Genomic DNA, 20924 nt, shown 5'->3' on the forward strand with positions numbered 1-20924 from the left:
ATCATTATTGAAAAGGAAAAATTTGCAGGGCTACGAGGAGGAGGCAGGCTAGTGGGATTAGGTGAATTGCTCCTTCAGGAGGCTAGCACAGACAAAATGGGCTGAATGGCCCCCTGATATGCTGTAACCCATTCTATGATTCTATGATTTTATGAAATATTGCCATTATTCTATTGTAACATGATTTCATGTTGTTTTAGGACATTTTACATTATTGCTAAATTCACATTAGCAACCATAGACTCATAGACATTTACAGCACAGAAGGAGGCCATTCGGCCCATCGTGTCCGTGCCGGTCAACAAAGATCTGACTACACGAATCCCATTTTCCAGCGCTTGGCCCATAGCCCTGGAGGCTTTGGCAACGCAAGTGAATATCTAAATACTTCTTAAATGTTACAAGAGTTTCTGACTCAACCAATATGGAACTTTGCGACATAAATTGGGTTGAAACATCCATGCCAGGAATTGATGAATGGCATGGCCATCCATCCACGTTGCATGCCAGGGAACCTCTCCAACATATCTCCAAAGCACATGATGCTAGGGCATTCCCACACCACAGGAAATAGCCCTGGCTACCCTCCAGGCATCAGGGGCATCAAAAGATTTCTCAGTGTATATCAATGAATGGAATATTGTCTCTCTTGTGACCCATTTTGTTTTGTTGTTTAACTGAAATAAAAAATATCCCTTAATTAGTATTCTTCAGGGGTCCTGGGCCGCCATTCCTGTCTGGGCCCACTGGACTTATGCCAATTGGCAGCTTGGTATGGCTGGTCACCAGCTTCCTCTGAAGGCCATGGCAACTCTTAGTATTGGGAATCTAGAATTGTGGTCCTGCCTCTCCCGAGTGACTTGAGTAGCCTCACAGAATTCCCTATATTAGGCCAGAACCTGATGTTTCTGGATCTTGGTCTGATTTCAGCGCTACTGACAATTTCTGCTGAAATTGCAGGGGCCAGAACACCAGAAGGCCCAAGGATTTCTGGCCATGTCATTCCTTGAAACTCTGAACCTTTATGAATCTGTACTGTAATATTTCAAATTGCCTCTGCAATATGTGATGTTGTAATTTTCTGAAGGGTGCCGACCGGATTCATAACATATTATTTTGTCATCATTGGTTGCTTTTAAGGTCATCATCGTTGCTGCATTGTTTTTGCTTGAGATTTGCCTCTGTAGGTAACTGACTCCTCAAAAAAACTGCAGCCAGGGGAAGGAGGCAGAAAACTCAGCAGGAGGGGGGCTGATCACTTGCATTCCAGAAACCACTGCCTTAGTTCCTGCTGGAACTGATATTGGGCAGACGATACATCCACACAAATATGGGTAGATGTAATTATGCGGAATGGGAATACATCATATGATAAATTTCCTGTCAGTTGTGCCATAAGAATGCAGGGCATTTGGAATGCAGCAAAATTCTTGAATCCAATGGTGCTGAGGTGGGAGAGGGAAGGGGGGGAGGGCTATGCTGAGGGAATTTAAAGTTTAAAAAAAACCTTTCCTAGTGCAATCAATCACAAAGTAATCAATTGCATTGGGCAAGACGAGATTTCATCTTTTAAAAAAAAATTACACTTGTGCGATGTTTTTCCATCGCCGCAATGCACTACAGCTACCTGACCTGGCCAGCCTCAGGTGATGAAGCAGGCAGCAGCAGAAACACTGCCAGGAATCCATCACTGTAATATTAATCACTCTGACTCCAGGAAATCAGCCAGGCTTTGGGGGTTAAGGAAGTGAGCAGAGGTTCCACCGCTCCAGGATTGCATTGTATATGGGGGGCGGGGGTGCGGTGGGAATGGTGGGCAGGGGGGTTTTGGGGGGTTGGTGAGAGGGAAATCTTCTTTGGCTGCAGGCTTTCTAAAAGCATAGGAGAGAGGTGAACTGGGCATTGATGTAATCTTATCATATTAGCCAACTCATTTGGGCTTGATCCTGGAGAATACTGTTGGCAGCATTAACAGATGACTTTAATAGATTCCTCTGACTGCAGAGTTTCTGGACAGAGGCATTCACTTGTTTATTTTAAATTGGTTAACTCATTTGTTCAAATAGCATATGAACACCCAAAGCACTTCTCTTCTGACATCACCAGATCAGTAATTTCTGGGCTGTATTAATTATTACTGAACCTTATTTAAACTTTCCCTGAATAATGGCTTGCTTACCATCAGAGGCACAAATATTTCTTAATGCAGTTTAGCTATCATGGTCCAAAGTAGACACATATATAATGGTACATTAATGAGGATACAGTTATTAACATGTTCAACTCGTACATTTACAAATATATTAAAATTGCTGTTTTCATTTTTTTATTTCACTTTCAAGGGATTTCTTTTGCTTCTGGGTAATTCTTTTCAATATATCAAAAACAGGTTTAAGTACAGTTATTAAAATGAGCATTTTACTCATGTGGCAACACCCCAGGAGATCATTCTTTTAAGATATTTGGCATAAGGAACCAGAGAGAAGATTAGGATGCTTTTTGCTTTATGCAATAAGTTGTTATCATTTGGATGCACTGCTGAAAAGGGTGGTGAATGCTTTTCCAGAATAACTTTCAATAGGGAATTGGGTCAATACTTAAAGAAAGGAAAAAACAATTCAGGGCTATGGGGAAAGAGCAGGGCGAGTGGGCCTCATTGAATATCTCGTTCAAAGGGCTGGAACAGATACCGTGGACCACATGGTCTCTTTCTGCTTTGTAAGATTCTATGGTTCATATTCTTTGTATTTACAGTCAATGAATACATTTTTACAATGCAATTTGAAAGCAGAAGTATTTTAGACATGGTTAGATTAAGAATATTACAGGCCTGTTTCAAAATAGCACAAGAATAAACCCAGCAAGTAAAAGGTAGCCAATTTAACTTTGGTGGTGAGAAAGCTTTTAGAAACAATATTAAAAAGGACAAAATTAACAGTTACTTGGACAAGTGTGGATTAATTAAGGAAAACCAGCAGAGATTTGTTAAAGGCAGAAGCCCTGAAGAAAGCCCCTGACCTGAAATTTAACCCTCCTTCTCTCTCCACAAATGCTGCGGTTAACTGCTGAGTATTTCCAGCATTTTCTGTTTTTATTTGTTAATGGCAGCTCCTGTTTAATTTGATTAAGCTTTCTGATGAGGTAACAGAGAGGGTTGATGAATGCAATATGTTTGATGTAGTGTATAGTGGCAGCATGAATACAAAGTTGGCTGAATGACAAGCAACATAGTGGTGAACGATTGCTTTCTGGACTGGAGGAAGGTATACAGTGGGATTCCCAGCAGATACTAGGGCCACTGCTTTTATTGATCTATAGTAATGACTTAGACCCGGTTGTATACGCCCAATTTGCAGGTGACACTCAAACTTGACACTGAAAATGTTCTGTCACCTCCATTTACTTAAGGGGAAGAGGATTTTGTACTGATGGCTCCCTTCTCTCCAGTCAGTATCAGTAGAAATGATTCAAGTGCGTATGGCTCTTCTACAGAGCTAAAGGGAAGTAGAAATGTGGTGAAATATACTGTTTAAGGGAGGTGGAACAGGTGAAGCTGGGCAGAAGACCAACAATAGGTAGAGGCAAAGGAGAAATTGTGAAAGATGTCATTAGCAAAAGGTCAAAGGGTTGTTAATAGTGGTGGTACTGGCTAAAGGAGGTGCTAATGATGACATTAAGAGTGAAAAGCAGAATGTGATAATGGCAGGACTAGAGTAAGCACTCTGGAAAGTGACAGATGACCCTAGTATGGGTGGGGTGGAGGGAGGAGTGATTGACAGGGCCCTCAACCGTGTCCGACCCATCTCCCGTGCCTTGCCCTCACACCTTCCTCTCCCTCCCAGAACCATGACAGGGTCCCTCTTATCTTCACTTTTCACCTCACTAGCCTCCACATTCAAAGGACCGTCCTCCGCCATTTCCGCCAACTCCAGCATGATGCCACCACCAAACACATCTTCCCCTCACACCCCCTGTTGGCATTCTGTAGGACCTTTCCCTATGGGAACCGTTCCCTCTGCTACACCCTGGTCCACTCCTCCATCACCCTCAACACCATCCCACAGCACCTTCCCATGAAATCACAGAAGGTGCAACACCTGCCCCTTTACCTCCTCCCTCCTCACTGTCCAAGAGCTCAAATATTCCTTTCAAGTTGCTTTTCCCTCAGTTTGGTCTACTGCATTCACTGCTCCCAGTGGTTTCCTCTATATTGGAGACACCAAACGCAGTCTGGGTGACTGCTTTGCAGAATACCTTCGGTCTGTCCGCAAGTATGACCCAGACCTTCTTGTTGCTTGCCATTTCAACACACCATTCTGCTCTCATGCCCACATGTCCATCCTTGGCCTGCTGCAATGTTCCAGTGAAGCTCAAGCAAACTGGAGGAACAGCACCTCATCTTCCGATTAGGGACTTTACAGCCTTCTGGACATAACATTGAGTTCAACAACTTTAGATCATGAACTCTCTCCTCCATCCCCACCACTTTTTGACCCTCCCCTTTTTTCTATTTTTATTTTTATTTTTTAATTTTAATTTTTATTTACTTATTTATTTTTTCCCACTTATTTTCATTATTATTACTTTTTAAATTTATTTCAATTTTTTATTCATTGTTTTATCCCCAGCTTTTAGCCTTTTTGATCTTTTTTCCCACCACCGTTCCCCTCCCCTCACCCCACCCCCACTAGGGCCATCTGTCACTCTGCAGAGTGTTTACCCCGGTCCTGCCATTATCACATTCTGCTTTCCACTCTTAATGTCACCATTAGCACCTCTTTTAGCCAGTACCACCACCATTAACAACTCTTTGGCCTTTTGTTTATGATATCTTTTGCAATCTCTCCTTTGCCTCCACCTATCACTGGCCTTCTATTCAGCTTCACGTGTTCCACCCTCCTTAAACAGTATATATTTCACCACATTTCTGCTTCCCTTTAGCTCTGAAGAAGAGTCACACGGGCTTGAAATGCTAATTTTGTCTTTCTCTCTGCAGATACTGTCAGACCTGCTGAGTTTTTCCAGCATTTTTTGTTTTTGTTTCAGATTTCCAGCATCTGCAGTATTCTGCCTTTATATCAGCAGAAATGATATCCGGTATGATTATAGTATAAGCTTAGGAACAACCTGTAATAGGGCACCCATAATGTGTAATATAATCTATAAGGACACTGTATTACAGTACATTTGATTTACAGCACTTTGCCATCTTTAATAAGGAAGAAATGATTTGTCTAAATGGGATGATTTGTTTTTTGAATTGTCTTTTGCTGATGGGATTATACTATATTGAATAGGAAGGAAGGATATGCTGCTTTGGAAGCCATACAGCGAAGGTTCATTAGATTGGTGCCTGGGATGAGAGGGTTGTCCTATGACAAGAGGCTGAGTAAATTAGGTCTATATTCTTTATAGTTTTGAAGAATGAGAGGTGGTCTCATTGAAACATTCAAAAATTTTGATGGAAATTGACAGCGTAGATACAGAGACATTGGGCTGGAATTTACATGTCCTTGCCGGCCATTTTTCGGCTGGGGTGGGGCACATAAAATAGGGTGGGTGCCCAGCCCACCATCTTCCTGCCCACCCCCAAGCTCATCCCCATAATATGGTAGGTGGACATTTGTCGAAATTGGTAGACTGTTAACAAGCCAATTAGCCTTGATAATACACTGCCCATTCCATAAAATGGTTGGCATGGGCAGTTGGGTGGCCGTTTTTGGTAAATGTTTTTAAAAGGGCGGGAGGGAGGTGGATTATTTCTTCAGTGATGCCAGGCTGCAATGGCGCTGCAGGTAGAGAGTGGACTAATCAATGCTCCTCTGTCCTTTCAGGAGAAGACGAGCCATAACCAAGCAGAGAGGTCACGTACAGGCAGAGGCCCACCCAGCCTGTTGCTGCTCAGCAAGTTTGAGCAGGGCCACCACCAGAGCAACCCGGCATGGAGAGGCAGGGGTGCTAGATGAAGGTAAGAGAGCAGTGCACAGAGGTGAGATTTTGGACTGTGCAACCATTCTAGTGTAGTCTCTTCATTGATGGGAGCCTCGAACCTGGAGTCCCAGATGATCATTGGAAGGTGATGGTACCATGATGCAGATCTCCATTGTCTCACCAGGGTGCCTGGCATGCACAATGACAGTGTGGTGACTTTAACTAATGACATGTCCTTGTTCTCCTTTTTAGGTTTGCCAGCATGCCCTCGCTCTCTGGACTCCAAAGGGCCACCCCTGATGACGGAGGACCAATGGGCTTCACTTGCACCTGTGCCACACCCGCTCTCTGAAGTAGGTACCTGCGCAGATGTCAGAACCTCGGTGGGCATTAGATCTGTGGCTAGAATGTCGGTGCACATTGGTGAGGTCACTTCACACTCACTTGAGATGCAGACGGAGGCAGAGAATGCCCAGAGCACCGGAAGTTGGAGGACTGCTGGAGACCAGGATGATGCTGAGTCGAAGGCAGATGATGAGCCTCTGGAGTCGTCCATTAGGTAGCAGATGCTGGGTGTCTAGCGAGATGTGCGGGAGGATCTGGTGGAGATCCATGAGGGTCTGCACGCCATGGTATCCGTTGTGGAGGAGTCCATGTGGAGCGTGAGCACTGTGTTGACCCTCATGGCCGAGTGCAATGCCTCCTCCATTGAGAGAGTGGTGACTCTCATGGAGAGGCAGCTCCAGAGACAGAATGAAGGGTTCCTGGGGTTGCACTCGGTTCTGCAAGCCCTCTCACAGGCACTGACCTCAGGTGGTCAGTGTCAGTGTGGGAGGTGGATGAGGCACCCAGTATCCCATCTGGGTGCCCATCCATCAATGGTGAGCAGGGAGATGCAGAGCGACCTCATGTTGGTGCACGAGCTGCTTGTCATCTCTGCAGGCTCTTCTCAGGGCGCTCTGGATGACAGCAGCAACTCCTCTGCCTTTCCTCCACCAGTAACCATTGCATCTGATGCGGCTCGAATGACTAGGGAGATGCCAAACATAGCGCTAGCTGTTCCCTCCCAGGCGGGGCCAACACAGGCTCCACTGGCCAGAGGACGACCGCCAAGGTCAAGGCCGACAGGACAGCAGAGTCAGCAGGCTGTCTCTAACGTCACTGCCAGTGATGGGAGTTGGAAGGCGGGGGTGGGGTGGAGGTGCGTGTACACCAAGACGTAGCACTCACAAACGTAAGTTTAAGGCATCATGAGCACAAGAGGGATGGTTCACGGGTGATTTTCTGTTTGGTTTATATGTATGCTGGTGTGGACATCAACACCAGTAATTGTAGTGTCATAATGATTTCAGTGTGACGATAACAGTAAATTTGTTTTGGTTCTGATGGTCTGAGTATACTTCACCTTTTTTCTTTCTGGTGCAGTGTACGCCAGTATGTAATGCTGGACCTGAGTGGCTCGATACTTTATTGTACAAGCATTGAGTGGACTTTGGGTGCAAATGAAAGGGCCATTTCAGACATCCGGGATAGAGGCTGCAGCCCTGGCACGAAGTTGAAGCTGATCTTTGTTAGCCTAGCTGAAGGAGTGAAGACTTGCAGAATCAGCATCCTGTGATCACACACTATCTGCACGTTCATGGAGTGGAAGCCCTTCCTGTTGACGAAGGCACCGGGCTTACCTGCTGGCGCCTTGATGGCCACACGTGTGCAGTCTATTGTACCCTGGACGTGGGGGAAGCCAGCAATCGAAGCAAAGCCTCTGGCCCACTGTGTCTGGCTGGCCTCATCCATAAGGTAAAGAATAAAGGTCATTACCCACCTGAACAGAGCTTCTGTCACCAGCTTGATGCAACTGTGGACAGCTGTTTGGGAGACTCCACATAGATCCCCCACTGACCCCTGGAAAGAGACGGAGGCATAGAAGTTGAGGGCTGCTGTAATCTTCAAAGCCACTGGCATGGGGGTTGGAGGTGATCTCAGGCCCAATCACCTGACAAATGGAGGTCACAGTCCTCTTGGAGAGGCAGAGCCTCCTTCTGGATTGCACCTCAGACATTTTTTTTTATTCATTCATAGGATGTGGGCCTCGCTGGCTGAGCCAGCATTTAATGCCTATCCCTAGTTGCCCCTGAACTGAGTGGCTTGTTAGGCCATTTCAAAGGGCATTTAAGAGTCAGCCATATTGCTGTGGGCCTGGAGTCATGTGCAGACCAGACCAGGTAAGGACGACAGATTTCCTTCCCTAAAGGACATTAGTGAACCAGATGAGTTCTTACAACAATCAACAATGGTTTCATGGTCATCATTGGACTTTTAATTCCAGATTTTTTTATTGAATTCAAATTCCACCATCTGCTGTGGCGGCATTCAAACCCAGGTCCCCAAGCACTACCCTGGGTCTCTGGATCACTAGTCCAGTGACAATACCACTACGCCATCACCTCCTCACATCCCTATCGAGGTAGCTGCATCGCTGCCTGTAAACCCTGCCTGCAGGAAAGTGGCTTCTTCTGTGGCCCCTTCTACCTCGGACTTGCTGTTGGCCCTGTGCCCCTTGTACCTGCGCCTCTCCTCCCACAGGTCCCTCCCCTGGAAGCTGCATTGGGACACCTGGCCTCCTCCCCCTTCTGTCCCTCTCTCCCTCCTCAGAGGAGGTGCCACCTGCTGAGACCACAATCCCCATTATCAGGGTAACAGAAGGCTGTCTGATACCTGGAAGAGTGCACACGATCTGAATCCTCCGGGGTCCTTGGAGACATCAATGCATTCTGAAATGAAGCCTAGAAATGCTAAGAATGAAGCCCCTCGAACAGAGAAGAAGCTGCCAAGCACCAGTAAGTCACCAGCAGCAAACTAAGTACAAACTCCCCCCTACTGACACTGACAATGCTGCTCACCCCTTTTATCCTGCCTGTGGATGAGGTTTTTGAAGTTGTTGGCTGGCTGTCTGCTCATCTTGCCTATGCGACAAGTGCAAAATTGCTTGGGCAACGAAAATCGCCATCAATTGGCTTTTTAATGGTTTTAAATGGCCTGTTAATTAATGGTGGGTGCGGCTCCGACACCCACTAACGCCCGCCGATCGAAATATCGCGTGAATGTGCAATGATGTCGGGACACTCATCTGGTTTCATCGCGTGCTATTTTATATCCAGTTGGGTCGGGAGCGGGCCCGCCTGCCCCCAGGATGTAAAAAGGGAGGAGGCAATGGCGTAGTGGTATTGTCGCCAGACTAGTAATCCAGAGACCCAGGTAATACAGATGGTGGAATTTGAATTCAATAAAAATCTGGAATTAAAAGTCTAACAGTAACCATTGCCTAAGGTCATAAAACCCACCCATTCTCTAATGTCCTTTAGGGAAGGAAATCTGCTGTTATTACCTGGTTTAGCCTACATGTGACTCCAGACCTACTGCAATGTGGTTGACTTTTAAATGCCCTCTGAACAAGGGCAATTAGGGATGGGTGATACATACTGACATAGCCAGCAATGCCCACATCCCATGAATGAAAAAAAAAATTCTGCCCATACAGGTTGTTGAAATGAGCAGGCACATGGAAGATGAATATTTTTTATTCTTTTAGAGGATGACCAGCATTTATTATCCATCACTAATTGCCAGTAAGTCACCAGCAGCAATCTATGTACAAATTCCCCCCTACTGACGCTGACAATGCTGCTCACGCCTTTTATCCCGCCTGTGGATGAGGTTTTTGAAGTTGTTGGCTGGCCGCCTGCCCATTTTGCCTATGCGACGAGTGCAAAAGAAGGCGGTGGTGAACCTGCACACTGCAGTCCAGGTGGTGTAGATACGCCCACAGTGCTGCTAGGAAGGGAATTACAGGATCCTGACCCAGCGACAGTGAAGGAATGGTGATATATTTCCAAGTCAGGTTGGTGTTTGGCTTGGAGTGGTACTTGCAGGTGATGGCGTTCCCATACATCTGCTGCCCTTGTTCTTCTAGGTAATGGAGATCATGGGTTTGGAAGGTGCTGTCAAAGGAAATAAATAAGATTGTGAAAGAGACAATTGGGACAATTTCAATAGTAGTTCAGATAAAGGAGGGGGTGTATATATGCAAGTTTTGAAGGTGGCAGAACACATTTGTCAGATTCTGAAAAATTATACCCAAGATATATAAGCGAGGGATACTATGGTCCCGATTTTCGCCACAATGGGGAGGTTCTCTGTCATGGCAAAAATCCTGGAACTGGACGAAATTCCTAAGTCCTGGCCCAAACCCAGCATTTCATATCTTTACTAGTCAGGCCGGTGCTCACATACGTGAGTCACAGAGGCAGCTGGCCATTTAAAACATCAGCTGCCTCCACTGATTCCTGATTGTTGAACTCTAGATGCATGAATCTCTCAGTGCGCAGATCAGAGCAGGTAAGAAGTGGTCTGAACTTGGTGGATTCTTTGGATAGCTAGGGTATCCATTTGGAAAGGTAAGGTACCCTTGGGTTTGGGTGCCGGGACACCTTTGAGAGAAATAAGCTAACCTTTAGGAGAGGTAAGGAACCCTTTAGGATTGTTAGAATTAAACATGATTATGCACTTTTTACGCACAAACTTATTGGAACTGTCAAGCTGTCCAGGAACTGTCAGGCTGTCGGGGAACTGTCAATGGTGTCAAAGCTGTCCAGGGAGGATACTACGTGAGTTGACATGAGGCAGTAAAGGCAAAGGGTGGTCGGTGGAGCTATGAGATGGCATGAGTTTGCACTAAGTTGGCATGAAGGTTTAGAGGACTATGGGGGTGGGTGGGGGCATGGGCTGGGACGGGGTTATGAGAGTCCTTCGGGGTGAGTAGAGGTGCATGGGTGGGCATAGGCATTATAAGGCTGACAGGGGAGTTGAGGAGAATGTTTTTCACCCATAGGGTGGTGGGAGTCTGGAACTCACTGCCTGAAAGGGTGGTTGAGTCAGAAACTCTTGTAACATTTAAGAAGTATTTAGATATTCACTTATTCTCCAGGGCTATGGGCCAAGTGCTGGGAAATGGGATTAGTGTAGTCAGATCTTTACTGACCAGTGCAGACATGATGGGCCGAATGACCTCTTTCTGTGCTGTAAATGTCTATGAGTTTATGAATCTATGAGGAGTCATGGCAGGCCATGGGGGCAGGTAGGGGTACAGGTTGGCATGGAAGGGCATAGGTGGGTGGGGTGAGGGCTGAAGGGATGTTATTAGAATTGTAACATTTAAAGATTTAAACACAGTGCTGGAGCACAGAGGGAAGCCTCATGCCCAGTGTGCTTCCACACCCAGCAGCCTCCACATTCATTCAGCCCCCCGACTCCTTTTTTAGCCTGCCCCCCTGCCACCCCCCCACCCCATCCTTGACCACAAATCTGACCTGTGGGTGGATATTTTTAAAGGTTGGGTTTGCTGAGTTGGGAAATCTCCTGACTCGGCGAACCCGACCCAGTGATGAAAATCTGGGATCTGGGTCATAGAGTATGAAAACAAGGAAGTAATTCCAAAAATTAATAAATCACAGGTTAATCAGCTGGAATATCGTCCCTAATTCTGGGCACCGCATTTTAGTTCAGTTCTGCTGAAGGGTCATGAGGACTCAAAACGTCAACTCTTTTATTCTCCGCCGATGCTGCCAGACCTGCTGAGTTTTTCCAGGTAATTCTGTTTTTGTTTTGGATTTCCAGCTTCCGCAGTAGTTTTTTGTTTTTATCTAAGATGTAGAATTAGTTTGGGTCAAGGTAGGAAATAGTAAAGGTAAGATGTCACTTGCAGGAGTAGTTTATAGGGCCCCTAACAGTAGTTACATGGTATACAGGAAAAAGTAAATTCAGCATGTAAGAAAGGCACTGCAATAATCATGGGTGGCTTTAATCTACATGTAGATTGGGCAAATCAGATTGGCAAAGGTAGCCTGGAAAATAAGTTCATAGAGTGTTCTCAGGGCAATTTCTCACAGCATTATGTTCTAGTACCAACCAGGGTGCAGGCTATTCTAGGCCTGGTAATGTGCAATGAGACAGGATTAATCAATAACCACATAGTAAAGGAGCCTCTAGGCAACAGTGATCATAACATGATAAAAATTCACATTCAGTTTGAGAGTGAGAAATGTGTGTTTAATAATAGTGTTTTAATCCTGAATAAAGGGTAAATTTAAGGGTATGAAGGCAGAGTTGGCTAAAGTGAACTGGGAAACTAGATTAAAAGGTAAAACAGTAGAAATGCAGTGGCAGGCTTTTAAGGAGATATTTAATAACTCTCAGCAAAGATTTATCCCAGTGAGAAAGAAACACTCTTTGAGAAGGATGCTTTACCTATGGCTAAAAAAGGAAGTTAAATAATGGTATCAAATTGAAAAAAAAACTGTACAATTCTGTGACGATTAGTGGAAGGTCAGAAGATTGGACAGATTTTAAGAACCAACAAAGAATAACTAAAAAAATAAAGAAGGAGTAATTAGAGTTTGAAATAAACTAGAAATATAAAAAAAAACATAGTAAGACATAGGAAAAGAGTAACTAAAGCAAGTTTTGGTTCTCTACAGAGTGAGTCTGGGGAATTGATAATGGAAAACAAGGAAATGGGAGAGGCACTCAACAGGTATTTTGTGCATGTCTACATTGTCGATGACTCAGACAACTTCCCAAATACACTTGAAAATGAAGAGGCGAAAGGGAGGGAGGAACTTAAAATAATCACCATCGCCAGGGAAAGGCTACTGGGAAAAGCATTAAAACTAAAGGCTGACAAGTGCTCAGGACCTGATGGCTTGCATCCTAGGATCTTAAAAGAAGTGGCTGCAGAGATAATAGATACATTGATTATAACATTCCAAAATTCATTAGATCCTGGAATGGTCCCAGCAAATTGGAATATAGCAAATATTACATCTTTATTCAAGAAAGGAGAGACAGAAAGCAGAAAAATAGGTCAGTTACTCTAACACCTGTCATAGGAAAATTGCTGTAATCCATTATTAAGGAGGTTATAGCAGGATATTTAGAAAACCATGATGAGATCTGATGGAGTCAACATGGTTTTGTGATAGGGGAATCATGTTTAACTAGTTTATTAGAGTTCATTGAGGGAGTAACGAGCAAAGTGGATAAAGGGGAACTTGCAGATTTGGGGCACTTGGATTTCCAAAAGGCATTTGATAAGGTGCCACATCAAAGGTTACTACACAAAATGAGAACTCATGGGGGTAACATGGTAGCATGGATAAAGGATAGTTTAGCTAACAGGAAAAGAGAGTAGGGATAAATGAGTCATTTTTGGGTTGGCAAGCAGTAACTAGTGGAGAGCCATAGGGGCCTCAACTATTTACAACTATCTATGTCAAAGACTTGGATAAAGGTACCAAATGTATAGTAGCTAAATTTGCTGATGACACCAAGATCAGTAGAACAGTAAGTTATCAAGAGGCAGTTAAGAGCTTACAAAAGGATACTGATAATCTAAAAGTGAGTGGGCCAAAATTTGGAAGATGGAGTATAATGTGGGAAAATATGAACTTGTCTGCATTGGCAGGAAGAATAGAAAAATAGTACAGTATTTAAATGGAGAGAGATTGCAAATCTCAGTGGTACAGAGGGATCTGGGTGTCCTGGTACATGAATCACAAAAAGTTTGTATGCAAGTACAACAAGTGATTAGGAAGGCAAATGGGATGTTGGTGTTTATTGCAAGTGGAATGGAATATAAAAGAAGGAAAGTTTTACTACAGGGCCTTAGTGAGACCACATCTGTAGTATTGTGTACAGTTTAGGTCTCCTTATTTGAAAAAGGATATAATTGCATTAGAATCAGCTCAGAGAAGCTTCTTTGAACTCATTCCTGGGATGAAGTACTCATGAAGAAAGGTTGAACAAGTTGAATCTGATTCCACTGGAGTTTAGAATAATGAGAAGTGATCTTACTGAAACATATAAGACCCTGAGAGGACTTGATAGAGTGGATATCGAGAGGATGTTTCCTCTTGTGGGGAAACCTAGAGCTATGGGAAACAATTTAAAAATAAGAGGTCTCCCTTTTAAAATGTAGATGAGGATATTTTTTCAGAGGGTCATCAGTCTGTGGAATTCTCTTCCCCATAAAACATTGGAGGTTGCATTATTGACTTTATTCAAGGCTGTGTTGGATAAGTTTTTGACAGACAAGGGAGTCAAGGGTTTTGCGGGACAGAAAGAAAAGTGGATTTTATACCGCAGTCAGATAAGCCATGATCTTATTGAATGGTGGAGCAGACTTGCAGAACCGATTGGCTCTTAAGTCCCATGTTCCTACGCCCTATGTAACACTGGCTACACTTCAAAAAATACTTAATTTGGCTTTATAGTGCTTTGGGACATGCCTGATGTTGTGTAAGGTGTTATATAAATACAAACCATTTCCTTTATCAGTGTGTCAAAGGTATCAGAGGTCTTTATGGGAAGCGCTGAACTACATGGCAAAATGAATGATGAACCTCACTTGACAAAACAGTCTAGCACATTTATTACATTGCTTTTTAATAAGGGGAAAGGCTGTACCAGAGGATCGTTTGAAAGCATGAGAACTGCCAAACCTGGGCGAGGACGAAGAGCACAACAGTGGGGACAATTAATTAATTGGCCTCAGTTATAAAGTGCCTTGTTATATCAAGGATTTGGCTACCTCCCAAACACCTAATCACAATAGTGTCTTACTGTACTTGAAACTATTCCACAGCAGAATCTGCCAGTACACAGCTTGATTAGGTGTGTGGTCTTCAGGAGTAATCAGGACTTAAAAAGTATTGCTTTGCCATTTAGCACAAAAACTCCACAAAACTGCATTAATAAATATTTGGCATTCATATCAGTTAAATGGCTGTAAAGCAATTTGGAAACATTAAAGGAGCAGCAATAAAACCTTGGTCTCAGGAACTGCACTTTTCAAAAACATTCGCTTGGTAGTACAGAACTGGAGTATTGCTGAAAAAAAGAGACATGCTGTTGAAGCTTTTCATCTTGCACTCATTAGGACAGGTGCAAGAATGCCAAATTTCAAAGGGAGGAACAATATATACTGCATGAGAAAAGGGTACTGATTGGTTGGCTAGTCGATTCTGATTGGTCATTGGAGCGTTCTGTCAGCTGCCTTCCTACTCCTTGATCAGGAGAAAGTGTTCAACAGGGTGAATCACAAATATCTATTTGGAACTCTGCGAGTATTCAGGTTCGGGATGCATTTTGCCCAGATCCGGTTTCTGTATGCCACCACACAGTGTCTAATTAAGTTTTACGGGTCTTTGATGGCAGAGGAGTGTGCGAGGGGTGTCCCATTTTTGGCCATTTTTATTCCATTTGTGTGGAGCCTCTTGCAGAGGAAGTTGATGGGATTGGCTCTGAGTGGGCTGGACTTGGCTTACACTGATGACGTGTGTTACAACCAGGTGAGAAGGGGCAAACCTCCTCGGTAGGTCACAACAAGTTTTTAAGCTTTTTTATGAGGATATAGCTTTTCCAAATCAGAATGTATTTAACTATTTAAGCTTCAAGGAGCCAATCAAATGGGGTTTTCTTGAGCCAATGAAAGAGCAAATTAATTAAGCACTAAATCCGAGAAAAATAAAAAAGGCACGATGTCAAGCATTTGGCCCTCCTGCAGTCCTTAGGGCTCTACCCCACACTCCCACCTCCCCCAGCCCCCACCCCACACACAGACAAACACAGGTATCAGAAATAAATAGTTTGGGTCCAAAAAAAAGTTAAAGAATATACGGTTAAGTCTCCTTTGATTCTCCTTGAGGCATAGATAAGGTTGGCTGGTTTCTTGGATGTGGTCGGAGATAAAAGATATTCCAATTATTATAAGATCTTGGTTTGCTGGTAGGTTTTTGGCAGAGTTGGCTTCTCGAACTGGGTGACACACTCATTCCAAAAGAGAGGGAGGGGGCGGGTGAGAGCCCTCAGCTTATTTCCTCTGCTGGAGACTTGCTAGACAAAGCCTCTGTCACTTGCAATCTCTCTCTAGGGGCTGGGCAGCCTTTCCTTGAAAGATTTCACTCATTGTCTATTTCAAGGACATTTTGGGTGATGTGTCTATGGCAGCCATTGTTTCAATTTCCAGTGCTTTGCATTTTTAATGTCTCTTCCTTAGAGAGTTACGAGTTTCAATGGGTGCCTGGATTATAAGAAATGTCGATCTCTTCACGCTCCCCCTTTTTAAAATTCATTTATGAAATGTGGGCTTCACTGGGCCAGCAGTTATTGCCCATCCCTAATGCCATTGAGAAAGAAGTAGTGAGCTGCCCTCTTGAACTGCTGCAGTCCTGTGGTGTAGATACACCTACAGTGCTGTTAGGAAGGAAGTTCCAAGATTTTGACCCAGCGACTGTGAAGGAATGGCGGTATAATTCCAAGTCAGGATGGTGAGTGGCTTGGAGGGGAACTTCCAGGTAGTGGTGTTCCTATCTATCTGCAGCCCTTGTTCATCTAGATGGTAGCAGTCGTGGGTTTGGAAGGTGCTGTCTGAGGAGACTTGGTGTGTTTCCGCAGTGTATTTCATATATGTTACCACACACTACTGCTATTGTGTGTTGGCGGCGGAGGGAGTGAATGTTAGTGGAAGGGATGCCAATCAAACGGGTTGCTTTGTCCTGGATGGTGTCAAGCTTCTTGAGTGTTATGGGAGCTGCACTCATCCAGGCAAGTGGGGAGCATTCCATCACACTCCCGACTTGAGCCTTATAGATGATGGGCAGGCTTTGGGGAATCAGGAGGTGAGTTACTCAGTGCAGGACTCCTAGTCTCTAACCTGCTCCTATAGCCATGGCATTTATATGGCTAGTCCAGTTCAGTTTCTGGTCAATAGTAAACCCCCAGCAAATTGATGGTGGGGGATTCAGTGATGGTAACGCCATTGAATGTCAAGCAAGATGGTTAGATTCCCTCCTGTTGTAGATGGTCATTGCCTGGCACTTGTGTGGTACAAATGTTACTTGCCATTTGTCAGCCCAAGCCTGGATATTGTCCAGGTCTTGCTGAATTTAGACATGGACTGCTTCAGTATCTGAGGAGTTACGAACGGTGCTGAACATTGTGCAATCATCAGCGAACATCCCCACTTCTGACCTTACGATGGAAGGAAGGTCATTGATGAAGCAGCTGAAGATGGTTGGGCCTAGGAAACTGCCCTGAGGAACTCCTGTAGTGATGTCCTGGAGCTGAGATGATTGACCTCCAACAACCACAACCATCTTCCTTTGCGCTAGGTATGACCCCAACCAATGGAGAGTTATCCCTTGATCCCCATTGACTCCAGTTTTGCTAGGGCTCCTTGATGCCACACTCGGTCAAATGCTGCCTTGATGTCAAGGGCAGCCACTCTCGCTCACCTCGGGAGTTCAGCTCTTTTGTCTAAGTTTGAACCAAGGCTGTGATGAGGTCAGAAGCTGATTGGCCCTGGGGAACCCAAACTGGGCATCAGTGAGCAGGTTACTGCTAAGCAAGTGCCTCTTGATAGCACTGTTGATGACCCCTTCCATTACTTTACTGATGATCGAGAGTAGACTGATGGTGCGGTAACTGGCCGGGTTGGATTTGTCCTGCTTTTTTTGTACAGGACATACTTGGGCAATTATCCACATTGCTGGTTAGATGCCAGTGTTGAAGCTGTATTGGAACAGCTTGGCTAGGGGCGAGGAAAGTTCTGAAGCACAAGTCTTCAGTGCTATTGCCGGAATATTGTCAGGGCTCATAGCCTTTGCAGTATCTATTGCCTTCAGCCATATCACGTGAAGTGAACTGAAATAGCTGAAGACTGACATTTGTGATGTTGGGGATCTCCAGAGGAGGCTGAGTTGAATCATCCACTCAGCACTTCTGGCTGAAGATTGTTGCAAATGCTTCAGCCTTATCTTTTGAACTGATATGCTGGTCTCCTCTACCAATGAGGATGGGGATATTCATGGAGCCTCCTTCTCCAGTGTGTTGTTTAATTGTCCACCACCATTCATGACTGGATGTGGCAGGACTGCAGGGCTTAGATCTGATCCATTGGTTGTGGAATCGCTTAGTTCCATCTATCATTTGCTGCTTATACTGTTTGGCATGTAAGTAATCCTCTGTTGTAGCTTCACCAGGTTGACACCTCATTTTTAGGTATACCTGGTGCTGCTCCTGGCATGCCCTCCTGCACTCCTCATTGAACGAGGGTTGATCCCCTGGATTGGTGGTAATGGTAGAGTAGGGGATATGCTGGGCTATGAGGCTAGAGATTGTGGTTGAGTACAATTCCGCTGCTGCAGATGGCCCATGGCAACTCATTGATGCCCAGTCTTGAGTTGCTAGATCTGTTCGAAATCTATCCCATTTAGCATGGTGGTAGTGCCACACAAGACAATGGAGTGTGTCCTCGATGTGAAGACGGGACTTCGTCTCCACAAGGACTGTGCGGTTGTTACTCCTATTGATACTGTCATGGACAGATGCATCTGCGGTAGGCAGGTTGGTGAGGATGAGGTCAAGTATGTTTTTCCCTCTTATTGGTTCCCTCACCACCCGCCGCAGACCCAGTCAAGCAGCTATGTCCTTTAGATACCAGCCAGTTCGGTCAGCAGTGGTGCTACCGAGCCACTCTTGGTGATGGACATTCAAGTCCCCCACCCAGAGTATGTTCTGCACCCTTACCACCCTCAGTGCTTCCTCCAAGTGGTGTTCAACATGGAGGAGCACTGATTCATCAGCTGAGGGAGGGCGGTATGTGGTAATCAGCAGGAAGCTTCCTTGCCCGTGTTTGACCTGATGCCATGAGACTTCATGGGGTTAGAAGTTGTAGTTGAGGACTCCCAGGGCGACTCCCTACCGATTGTATACCATTGTGTCGCCACCTCTGTTGGGTCTGTTCTGCTGGTGGAACATTAATGTCTGGGACATTGTAGCAAATGCTTCAGCCTTATCTTTTGCGCTTATGTGCATGGGGAGGTGATGATTCCGTGAGGATGACTATGTCAGACTGTTGCTTGAGACAACTCTCCCAATTTTGGCACTCGCCCCCAGATGTTAGTAAGAAGGATTTTGCAGGGTTGACAGGCCTGAGATTGCCGCTGTCATTTCTGGTGCCTAGTTCGATGCCAGGTAGCCTGTCCGGTTTCTTTCCTTTTTGTGACTTTGTAGTGGTTTGATACAGCTGCTATTTCAGAGCGCATTTAAGAGTCAACCCACATTGCTGTGCAGCTGGAGTCACATGTAGGCCAGACCAGGTAATTATGGCAGATTTCCTTCCCTAAAGGGCATTAGTGAACTGGATGAGTTTTTACAACAATCAACACTGGTTTCATAGCCATCATTAGGATTTTAAATCCAGATTTTTTATTGAATTCCAATTCCACCATCTGCCATGACGGGATTTGAACCTAGGTCCCCAGACCATCATCCTGGGTCCCTGGATGATGAGTCCAGCAACAATACCACTACCGCTCCCACATCAGTGCAAGAGATAAGCCTGAAGCATTTGCTACAATCATCAATCAGAAGCGCCGAGCGGATGATCCATCTCGGCCTCCTCCGGAGGTCCCCAGCATCACAGATGTCAGTCTTCAGCCAATCTGATTCACTCCACGTGAAATCAAGAAACGCCTGAAGGCACTGGATACTGCAAAGGCTATGGGCCCTGAAAATATTCCGACTTATGCATCTACCTGGCTTTGTGGAAAATTACCCAGTTAGTCTGGCGGTTAATATTGACCAGAAACTGAACTGGACCAGCCATATAAACACTGTGGCTACAAGATCAGGCCAAAGGCTAGGAATCATGTGATGAGTAGCTCACCTCCTGACTCCCCAAAGCCTGACCACCATCTACAAGGCACAAGTCAGGAGTGTGATGGAATACTCCCCACTTGCCTGGATGACTGCAGCTCCCACAACACTCAAGAAGCTTGACAATATCCTGGACAAAGCAGCCCGCATGATTGGCACCACATCCACAAACATTCACTCCATCACCACCGATGCACAGTAGCAGCAGTATGTACCACCTACAAGATACACTGCAGGAATTAATCAAGGCTCCTTCGACAGCACCTTCCAAACCCACAACCACTACCATCTAGAAGGACAAGGGCAGCAGGTAAATGGGAACACCACCACCTGGAAGTTCCCCTCCAAGTCACTCAGCATCCTGACTTGGAAATATATTGCTGTTCCTTCACTGTCGCTGGGTCAAAATCCTGGAACTCCCTCTCTATCAGCACTGTGGGTATACCTATACCACATAGACTGCAGTGGTTCAAGAAGGCAGCTTACCACCACCTTCGCAAAAGCAACTAGGGATGGGCAATAAATACTGGCCCAGCCAGCGAAGCCCACATCCCGTGAATGAATAAAAGAAAAAAAAACAGCATCTCAGTGGGCCTTAGATCCTCGGCTAGAATGTCAGAGCACCGCGGTGACGGCACTTCACTCTTGCTTGAGGAGCTTGGGGAGGAAGAGAGTACCTAGGATGCCAGCAGTCAGAGGACTGCTGGAGGCCAGGACGATGCTGAGTCAAAGGCAGATGATGAGCCTCTGGAGTCGTCCATTAGGCGGCAGATGCTGGATGCCTGGCAGGATGTGTGGGAGGATCTGCTGCAGATCCATGAGGGTATGTGTGCCATGGTGTCTGTTGTGGAGGAGTCCATGTGGAGCATAAGCACTCTGTTGACCCTCATGGCCGAGCACACTGCTTCAACCATTGAGAGAGTGGCGACTCTAATGGATAGGTAACTCCAGGAATAGAATCAGGGGTTCCTGGGGTTGCGCTCGGACCTGCAAGCCCTCACACAGGCACTGACCTCAGGTGATCAGTGCCAATGTGGGAGATGGATGATGTACCCAGTATCCCAGCTAGGTGCCTGTCCATCAATGGTGAGAAGGGAGTTCCAGAGCGACCTCACGTCGGCATACGAGCTGCTTGTTGTCTCTGCGGTCTCCTCTCAGGGCGCTCTGGATAGCGGCAGCAGCTCCTCCGCCTCTCTGTCAGTGACCGTGGCATCCGGTGA

Source organism: Cetorhinus maximus, chromosome 1 (assembly GCF_964194155.1).
Source record: "Cetorhinus maximus chromosome 1, sCetMax3.hap1.1, whole genome shotgun sequence".
NCBI lineage: Eukaryota > Metazoa > Chordata > Chondrichthyes > Lamniformes > Cetorhinidae > Cetorhinus > Cetorhinus maximus.